Here is a 10772-nt window from a genome sequence, read left to right on the forward strand (position 1 = left end):
CAAGGTCACGAAAATAAGTAGGTTACTGGCTTAATTGATCAGTCGCATTGGACCAAAGAAAAGGCAATGGAGTTAGATTCCACTGATCTATGATCCACAGTGCTACAGATCCACAGTTTGGGACTATGAGAGAGACCGTTCATGGGGCATTGGGTGGTGAGAGGATTTGAGGCTATTTGTTCAACAACAGAGGGATGAGAGGATTGAGAGGATATAAGGAGACACTGCAGCATGCAAAAGCTGAACAGCTTGCTAGAAAGAAGGCAGACACTCTCTCTAGATCTCAAGGCTGATTGATGGCCCCAGAAAACAGTACTGAGATACCATATTAAGGCAACACCTACTGTACTTACCACGAGTAATTCTGGAGAGTAACACTCACAAAACAATACACAACTACCAGGAGATGAAATAACAGAAACAAGTTATGTGATTCCGCCACCACCCAGTGTTGAGCAACATCCAGACAGGAAGAAAACCCTTGTTATGGATGAAGGCAGCCGATACAGAATCAGAAACCGAGCAAACCACAGCGAAGGGAGTATGAAGTCTCCACTCCAGTCTGTGTGCATCTGGTGAGAGGTGGCTGACAGCACACACAGCCATCAGGATGCTGCACAGCTTCCTAAGCACTTCCTTTTACTGGCTTCAGAGTCATTACTGTGGGCTGTAAATGTATTTTCATTTCATTTCACAGATGGAAGCAAATCAGTGATCATTTCCTGAACTACTGTATAGTCCTCAGCTGCATCACCATTGAATGGCATCAGACCATATAATCAAACACACTTGCATATCCTTCGCTACCAAAACCTGGCACTTGAGATTGATTCTCACCTCAAGCTTATCTTTTTGTGCAATGTTGTTCTTTAATTCTTTCAAATTTAATTCCATACCTCTGGTTTTAGTGGAAAATTAGAGAAAACTGCAAAAGGACACGATGCCTTATTTTCCTCAACCAAACAAGGCTGAAATAAGAGAAAACTTTTTAGTTCTTCTTATATGTTGGCTACAAATCCTTCTACAGTCAAAACAAGAGATCTGCTGGGAGATTTTGACTTCTGGAAAGGAAGAGAGATGATAGGATAAGATGGACAGACTGATTCAAGTAACGCAAGGGTTAGATTATCTATGCAGGGACAGGCAGTCCTAGTCCTGGAGGACTGGTGTGTCTGCAGGTTTTCAAAGCATCAGTTTTGATTTCTCTCGTCAAAAGGCGAATAGGAATGAACCTGCAGGATGACCGATTATTGGTCGGCTGGGTCAAACTATGTGGCTCTGTACAGAATGGAAATTGTTTGATGTCGGTGCCATCTAGTGGCTCATTTTTGGTATCACAATCGCAACTGTATTAAAATCCAATGATTCTAGAAATAAATTCAATAGAGTTCTGGTCTAAGACTACTATGCGTATCACTAAGAACTGAGATGCAGAAGAAAATTGAGTTGGCAAATTAAAAACCATAGAAAAATATCCCGCCGGAGAGAATTTTTAAAATATGCAATACCAGCTGTGAATACTGTTTACACTGTGAATTGTAAAAATTAGGAATCATCGCTACCGAAGAATGGTTTAAACTCTAGGTAGTATGTATTAAAATGTTGAACCAAACGGTTGTTTTAATATAATTTAGTTGCTGTTCATTAACAAGTCAACGCTTTCTCGGTATTTGCAAGCGGTGAACTTATTATCACGAAGTCTAGTTATGCATTAATACCATTTTCTTAGAATAATGCTTAAAAGAACAACCCCGCACCAACATTTGAATCCGACTAGTAGCTTGGGCTCAAGAGAAGTAAACCGAAAACGAAATAAAAGGCTATTAACCGCTGGCATATTTTTTTCCTCCAATTTTAAATACACGGCTCATCAGGTGAGCTGCCGTGTTTCTTTGGGAACTTTCTTGCCCAAAATGTGGATTGGGACACGTCACGAAGTCTATGTGGTATTTCTTCCATCCGCACTCTCAGTGCCTTAAGCCTTCGTTTTCTCAGTCTGACCGTGTTATAATTGAAAACAGCACTGGAAATACTGGATTTAAATAAATTGACTGTCATCCCAGAGCAGAGTTGAAAAAAAAGCCTTGCAGAGCTCGGGTTATGAATATTGCTCTACTCCAGTGTTCTCATCGAAAGCCACAACTCATGAGGCACCCAAACTCCAAAGACTAAACACTTGGAAACAACTGTAATTAAGTCCAATCAAGTCATTAAGGGCTCAAGTAGAATGAAAACCACACAGAAACACCTTTGCTCTCCAGTGCCAAGCGTGAGATTGTATAATCTATATGAGGCTGTGTGTAGCCTGTGACTGATACAGTAGTCTAGAATAAAAAAGAGAAAAATAAGTAAAACACTGAAAAATATTTTCCACCTTCAGTTAGTACATATTTTTTTCAAAATGATGCATAAATCCTTTTTTTTTAAATGATTTTTTGATGAATTTGGTTTGAGGGGAACACAAAACAATGAGAGTGGGGCAGTGGACAGCGTTGCTGTATAGCAGAGCTGGGGCCCTGAGTTCAGTTCTGGACCTGGGGTGCTAGCTGTGTGGATTTTTTATATTCTCCCTGTGTCCGGGTGAGTTTCCTCCAGGTGCTCCTGTTTCCTCCCATAGTGCAACTGTATAATGGGAGGTTAAAGGACTTCTGGGAAATTTGGCCCTGGTGTGAGTGTGTGCACGTTTGCATTAGGACATCAAGAGTGTACCACATCTTGCACCCACTGCTTGATGGGATAGTCTCAGGCTCCCCCATGACCCTGAAATGAATGAAGCTGTAAGAAATTGGATGGATGAACAAAAGCATTATTTACACACAGTAATAAAAGTGTTTTACTGTCGTCAGTTTCTGTCCGTGTAGAACAGGATCGCCAACTTATCTCCTAGAAGACCTCAGTCCAGCATGTTTTAGAGGTAACTATTAGAGGGTCCATTTCTAAAGGCTGGGAACAATTTAACTGATCAGTTTCACAAGTGATTTTTAAGATGAAAAAACTTTGAGACTATTTGGAAGAGTAAACTGAAATGTTCTTTGGCCCTCAAGGACAAGAGTTCCCTTAATTGAACAAACTACTTCCTTAATCAATCGATCAATAATTTGCAGGTCTTTGGAATCTTTGAAAAAAGGTGGCTCAGGGTGTCTGTAAGACAATACAGACTGGCGCTCTCCCTGTCCAGGGTTAGAGGCCTGCCAGGTGTACAGGGAATTTACAAAACAAGTTGTCCTCTTCAAGGTTAAGACCAAAGCTGTCTACAGAACACTTAAATTCTCACTAAATACTCATTCAACACACAGAAGGATGGAGAAGAGATAAAGCCCAAGTAAAATGATGTTAAACATCACCTCATTTGACGTTCCAAAAATACGGGTAACAGCTGAGCAATATAGCATGAGATGCTTCAAATGTGACAGGTGGCATGGAAAATCTTTTAACTAATTCATCAATCCCATGTGTTAATGTGCAAAAAGTGCGTATGTGACAGAAGGGTGACCCTAAATTCAGGAACTACTTTTGCTTTGTGCCGACTACACAATCTAACAATTATAAAGGGTGCCAGGACCCTTCTTCACTTGACACAGGTTCTGTTCATCTCCCAGAATGCACTCACAGACCAGACAGGACAATTAGTAGTGCTTAAGTGTCCTTTTTATTCTCTTGCAATTACAACACCCTGTCTACACAACATCCAGAGGCCACGACACAAAACTCTCTCCAAGGGCCACACATTGTAGACCAGCACAGGTACTCAAGGGATTCCAGTTAGCAGAATAAATATCCCTGAAAGAATGCAGTCCAGGAGTTGTGCCCTTTGTGTAGTTCCTTGGGTGTTTCTTAGGTATCTTCTTCAGTCATATTCGTCCTGAACAATTTGTCCCTGGTGTTTCCAGCTCTACCCTTTTTGTCTCCCAGTTCAGTTTTGGGTAAAGGTGGGTGGTGAGGATGATGCTGGGGTTTTGAGTCCTCCTCTGCCTCTTCAGTCCCTGGTTGTCTGAGTTGAGTGCTCTCCTGGGTCAAACTGCTTTAATCTCTCTAGCAATCCTCCCTTCTCCAAAGGTCAACTCTGACTGGAGCTTTTTTTTAAGCCCCTTTAACAGGGTTTCTTCTGTCCTTTTCGACTGGCCACTCCCAGTCTGTTTGCCATTGTCTCAGTCAGGGCCAGGTGTGCCCAGACGACTACAGGAGGAAGCTTGGAGAAACAATATGAACTGTCAGTGTGCACATTTCCAGGTGTCTGTCACAATTTTGTGTTTCCTTTTCTGTCCCATACTGCCCAAGGTCTGGTCCAAACTGGTTTGGCACCACCAGACACTTCAACGGTAAGTTGTGGAAATTGAACAAACAAAGTGTTCCTCCTTCCCTGTTAATTGTCTCCTGCCCTGCTGTCTGCGTTTGACGCCTTTGATTATGGGGAGGAAACAAACACACAGGAAATTGATAAACATACCAATACTGACTCAATCACTGGCCACTATATGCAAACCCAATTAATCACCACCCATAAGGCTCTTCCCTTCCTCACTGTAGGCATGGTAGTTTCCTGGAGGAGCTGCATCTTAACAGGAATGAGAAACTTTCAAAAGACTGACAGGGAGAAGATAGTTCCATATGAATAAGGAACAGAAAAAAATAAGTTCTGGAAATAAGCAGTTTCTTTTATGACCAAAGAGGAAAGAGGGTTTGTCAGGGTGAGAAAAAGGAAAAGAGGAACAAAGACATCCTTGTGCAAATTATTTGGCGACAGAAGAGTCATCAAAGAGTCGAAAAGAGTTGATGGAAGTTGAATATTGATATGGACATTCAAAAATTAAATCCAGCGTCCTTACAACAAGCAACTAAGCAAGATAGAAAAAATGATGATTTTTAGTGAAATTAAAGGTGAATGCAGAACATTAAAATACCATTTGAAACCACAAAATACACTGTTAGTTCCATTAAACGTTCAAGTAAACTGAAACAGGTCAAGTTTCATTATGTCTGAGAAACACAGTCATGGTATGTGTCAAAAAGAGAAAACTACTTAATATCTACAAGAAGCAATTCAAGCTCTTCCTTATAATTTCAGAACAGCAAAGCAGAGGGACACAGTTCTAATAATATTTAGAATCAAGTAAGTTATTGTTTACAACGGATGTTATGGTACTGCTATAACCGAATTTCTCTAGAAGTGGTTTCTATGAGCTATGCAGCTCAGCACACTGTTCTTAGGAATAACAGTTTTAGATCAGATCACAGTCAGAGGAGCAGCACTAATGATGTTACGTCGCTAACACTTGGAAGACTCAAATTTACAAAGAAAATAAGGCTTGTTAGTTTATTTTCTAAAAACTGAAATTTGAATGAACTTCGAAAATGCCAATTCATTGGAATTTTGAAAAACAGAGGCTGAACAGAACAGCATCTTTTTAAGACAACATATCCGTTCATCCTAATCTCAGACACCAATTAAATATTTAGGAAAGACAGTTTAGAAAATAAAATAGATATTCTAAAAATTCTAGACATGTGCCCTTTAAATGGACTACTAAAAACATATGAGTGTATACCGACACATCAAATGAGATAAGGTTATTATTGTTAGAATGAGTTAGGTTCTAATTTTGAAGAAACAAAGGGTAATTCATGTCAGACTATTTTATCGCTTGGACTGACAAATTAATTAATATGTTTCCTTGTGTATATTCAGTTTATGCAGAATATTCAGAAGACATAAGTGGAAACTGCACGGAAGTGCATTTACAAACGAGAACAGTTGAAGAGGCACATCTTTACGCAAAGGGTTGTGGTTGTCTGGAAAAAGCTTATACTCTGTTTACTTCCAAGAAGTGTCTGCATGAGATCCTCAGGTCACTTAGCAACCAAATGAGCTAGATGGACCAAAAGGCCTCCTCTAGTTTATAACCTTTCTTACGGTCCGATTATCTCCCTAAAGGTATAAATACAACATAATGGCTTAGTGTTTCAAAAGATACTGTATATGAAGGTGCTTTTTCTCCACCACAAAAGAGATGTAACAGCCACCAATTTTCAAAGAGCAATCTCCAAAGGTTAACGCATTGTTTGATTTTAATGACAAAAAGAAACCTATAGTATAACAGATTTATTTGACCTTTTTATTAAATGTTTCAACACATAATTATCATGGTTGTAAGAAATTCCATATCTAATTTTACTTGGGGGAAACAGCCACACACGACTCAGATTTGCACAGGTTAAATTGACTAATTTATCCGGAAACACAGCTCCTTCACACTCTGGCTTTTTTCACTTTGATGCTACATCTGCATTTGTTTTCACTTCTTTTGCCCTTTAAAGCTTACCAAGAGGTTTCTTCCAGTATAGTATATAATATAATAGAAAAAAAAACACATGAAAGGTGATTAATTTTCAATTCAAGAACAAATATTATTGATTAGCTGTGTGTGCATGTGGAAATTAGTCAACTGAAATTTTTTAATCCTGCATCTATGTCTTACTCTCTTAATGTAAGTGATCAAAATGAAAAGTGAAATGCAGAATGTCAAATGTTAATCCCTTCATTATTACACCAGGTCATTTTATTGAGATTCCCTGACATGTCTGATGCGCGAGTGTAACACCTCTGTACTCTGTGGAGTGTGATGTCATAGAGAGAGTCAGAAGGCGTGTGATGTCACACAGTCTTTGTCTGACTTTGTTCAACCTCTATTAAAGTGACAATATGCCACCATGTGCCCTGGTGCAGCACAATAATGATTAATAATGATTAATTCCAAAACATAAAATGCCAGAGATAAATGTTCATTTGAATTGAATTATATGAGACATCATGTTTTGTAAATAGCTGGCCTAAAAAAAACAATAACAACTTACAATAACTAATAGCTAATAATAACATTTCCTGTTTAAGTCTTATTCCTCTAAAACATTTTTCATTACAGGTTTCTTTTTGACGTTTTGGCCTGAAATGGCTAACAATAACTATGTACAATGACTGTTAATAGGTAATGGCATGTTTGGTAATGCCAAAGAAACTAGCAGTGCTTTGTCGCATGTAATATAAGCAATGAGCATTGCTGATTTACCCAGCAGACAGAGCTGCCCAGTCCAAGTTTGAAAATTCATTAGTTTATAAAGGGTAAAAACACCACCTGTATTTGCCTGTTTACCTATGCAAGCTGCGCAGTTCCACATTGTGGGAACGTTCAGACAGCTTCACATCACAGAGGGCACTAGAGCTTCTCACCCCAAATGATTCCATGGCACACCACATATATGGGGTCGCCCACTTCATTCGTCACCAAAGTGCAGTACCCATCCACGCCTATACCTGGGTGAAACACAGCAGATCAGGGGGCAGAAGTGAGAACATACTTCACCAGCTGGATTCAGGGAGAACTTTATTTAGATCAGATTGAGCAAGACAAGTGGAATTTAGCTAGGATGCCCTGCTCTTACAAAAAGTACTATGCCATCTTTAATGACTAAGTAGTCTGGACCTTGGTTTAATGTCTCAGCATATATAAAGGTCCAAAGAGAGATATAACCTTTTTATGAATATCAAGGCATACAGTAAGTAGATCATGGACTAAAGAGCAGCAGAATGCTTACCTCTACTCTCTGTGCATCATTTTCAGTTTAAAAAATTAAAACTTAAAGCAAATAGAACTTCTATTGTATCCTGTTCAATTAAAACATCAGATCTACAAAGCTTTAATTAAACAGCTCATAGGCATGCCCATGCCTTATTTCCCAGTGATTTGCACCTTCCCTCATCCATGACTATAATTAAACATACCGGGCAAATGTTGTCTAAAACAAAAGATATGGCCCAGAAAGTTTCGATTTGCTGCCACCAGATCAAAGATATATGCTTTGTGGAAGAAAATGGTAATCAGGAGGGCCAAGGACACCCTGTCACACAGAAATTCATTTCCTCATTTAAATGCAACATGGGACAGCTCAAGCACTTGATAAATCAAAATGATACAATTTTAAAGGGACTGCTTCACAAGCCAAAACAATCAATGTGCTATGGATTTCCTCTAAAGGTTCAGCTTAATTGGCAGTCTGACAATAACTGTTTCTGGCATCATAAAAACCATCTCCATAGTAAAAGGTTTTCATTATTGAGAAAGGCTGACAATATTACCCCCCTTTAAATGTTACTCTGTGAGCAAAATCAATGCAGTATGTTTTACAAGTTTCAAATTTTAGAAGATTTCTAAGAATATTTTACAGCTTCATTACCAAAAGCTCCGATTTATGTGATATATTTATGTGTGAGTGAGCATATTTCATACCAACACAAAAAGCTGTTATAAGACCTAAAGAATAGCTGCAGGAAGTTGTATTCTCTGGCACTTTGAGATAGGAAATGAAAGACATTGCTTCACCAGGTGAGAGAGGCAAGACGTTTAAGCAAATCCAGGTTTCCAGGATTCAAATGCAAAGTTCAGTTCAAATTGTGATTATCAGCAGATTGCATAACTGCTAGAACCTGCTAAGAAACTACCACAGAAAAAATATCAATAAACTCTATCTAAATTTATTGGCTCTAAGTAAATCGAAGCTTAAAAATAAGTTTTCATGAGGGACTGGTTTCATCTGAAGACAAATCATGAACATGTATTTCTTCTGTTGTGTGCTTTAACCTTAACTCCTAGAGTGCTTAAACATGTTCACGTCATTATGGTCTGCAAAGACCGCGCGAGTGCCGTCAATTCTGTCCAAACAAGGGGTGCAGTGAAGTCAAAATGATCATGTTATGGAAAATGATCTCCGACATTCAAATAAAAGGGGCAAAGTCAAAGGCTTGACATGTAAACTCTAAACCCATAACCACTAAATTTACAGCAGAAATGCTCAAATAATACTCAGGAATAAAGTGGCTGAGCAATGTTAGTACCACCAAAGCAATTGCTTACAGAAAAGAAGGAGAACATTCTTGCATGGTTGGCATATTGAAGGGCACAGCACAGTGGCGCAGGGGTTAGCACTGATGCCTTGCAACTCTAGAGCTCTGGCTTCAAGTCCAGGCCTGGGGTGCTATATGTGTGGAGTTTGTATGTTCTCCCCAGGTTTTGATGTGGGTTTTCTATGAGTGCTCCCCTTTCCTCAAAAGAGTCCAAAAGCACACTGGTATGTATTGCAATGCTGTTTGCAAAGATCGACTCTACTGTGATGTGCTGAGCATTTCTGGGAGAGATTCGGTCAAATTATTTGATCCAGGTCCAATTATCTGACCTGCTGTGCAGTGGAGCTGCTGGGGCAGGATGCTGGCCATTCATCACCCAGGTGGGGACTGCACTTCAGTGGTGGATGAAGTGGTCCCCTTTCTATTTTTAAAGGGCTTTGGGATGAAAGAGCCATACAAATGCAAGTAATTCTATCATATGCAGACATTTCTCATCTTCTTGCTCTTATAAGTCTTTATTGGATACAGAGATTTTTTCCTGGCCTCCTAGCCGAATCAAACAAGCTTGATCCTGGGTCCTCATGGTCTGAATCTCCAAAGGTTTTTCTTTTTCCTTCCTACAGGAACAGAAACATTTTTCCAAGTGTATAATAGATTTGCAGGCTCATATGCTGGCCAGGCCAATAGATGGCAGAAAAGCTAAGAAACTAGAGTGATTCCTTCCACGAAGTGCCTAATGATTGCAACTTGTATACATTTGGCGACTGTCTACATTGAGCACTATGAATATGTCGAGTTTAATGGTCATTTAGGTGTGCTATAGAAATGAAAGGAATTATTGAGTAGCCAGTCACGATATCAACATCTCCCACATAGCTTTAACATTATCAGCCTAAACTTCTATCTTCAAATAAGTCAATGTTGAAGGACAAGATGTGAGTGATGCATTTAACAAAAGTAGGTTTTAAAGCAATTTTTCTCAGTGAAGCTTCTTGAGAATTCTGCTACAGCGATATTACAAACCAGCCAGTATCTACACAAGTCTGTGGCTCAAAACCATTATTAGAAATCAATAACGTATTCAGCATTGTTCTAGCTTTAGAAATATACAATAAGTACTTGTGGATTTGGTGCTCTTTTTGTAGTTGTTAGATCTGGTAACCGTCTTGTATTTTAGACACTATTGACTACACAGTGAGAAAACAAATCAGAACTTCAAAACTACAAAAATGAAACAAAGTTGAATTCCCAGATGGAATTCTGAAAACAGGCAAAAACAGCAGAAGAAACAGTAAAGCACGTGTTTATTCTACCATTGAGCTAAACAAGAACTCCTTTCACTCTAGCTGCAAGAACACTCTTCTCCCACACCTTGAGGTAGGTTATTGAACTGGAGAAAATACCAATTTTTGTAGTGATAACTCTACAAAAGCGTGATCCAGATATACAGTAACTGCACAAGCCTGCCGTGTAGCATAACCTGTGAGGAATAAGCATTAACAGTGTAAAACAGAGATTAAGAAAAAATAAAAACACTGACAGCTCGCATCCTTTTACCAAGACTCTCCAAGTTATTATAGGAAAAGGAACAGCAGTATACAAAATGTACAGTAGCAACTAGACCAAGACTGCAGTTTCCTGAAAATGGATAATCAATGTTGGTAGTTGCCATATTGCTTTGAATTTTATGGGAGTACTCAATTGGGGACTGTTATACCCCAAAAGGTGGCACCTTTCAACAGTTGGGTCAATGGGGTTGAGTTTCTCAAGTAGGTATACCACTCAAAAGACACCTGCAATCTTTCAGGTGAAGGCACCACTCAGTTCTCCATGTTATCATGAGGACTGTAACGCTAAAGCCAAAATAAGAACTGGC

Source organism: Atractosteus spatula, chromosome 11, assembly GCF_055471065.1.
Source record: "Atractosteus spatula isolate fAtrSpa1 chromosome 11, fAtrSpa1.hap1, whole genome shotgun sequence".
In the NCBI taxonomy this organism is placed as follows: domain Eukaryota; kingdom Metazoa; phylum Chordata; class Actinopteri; order Semionotiformes; family Lepisosteidae; genus Atractosteus; species Atractosteus spatula.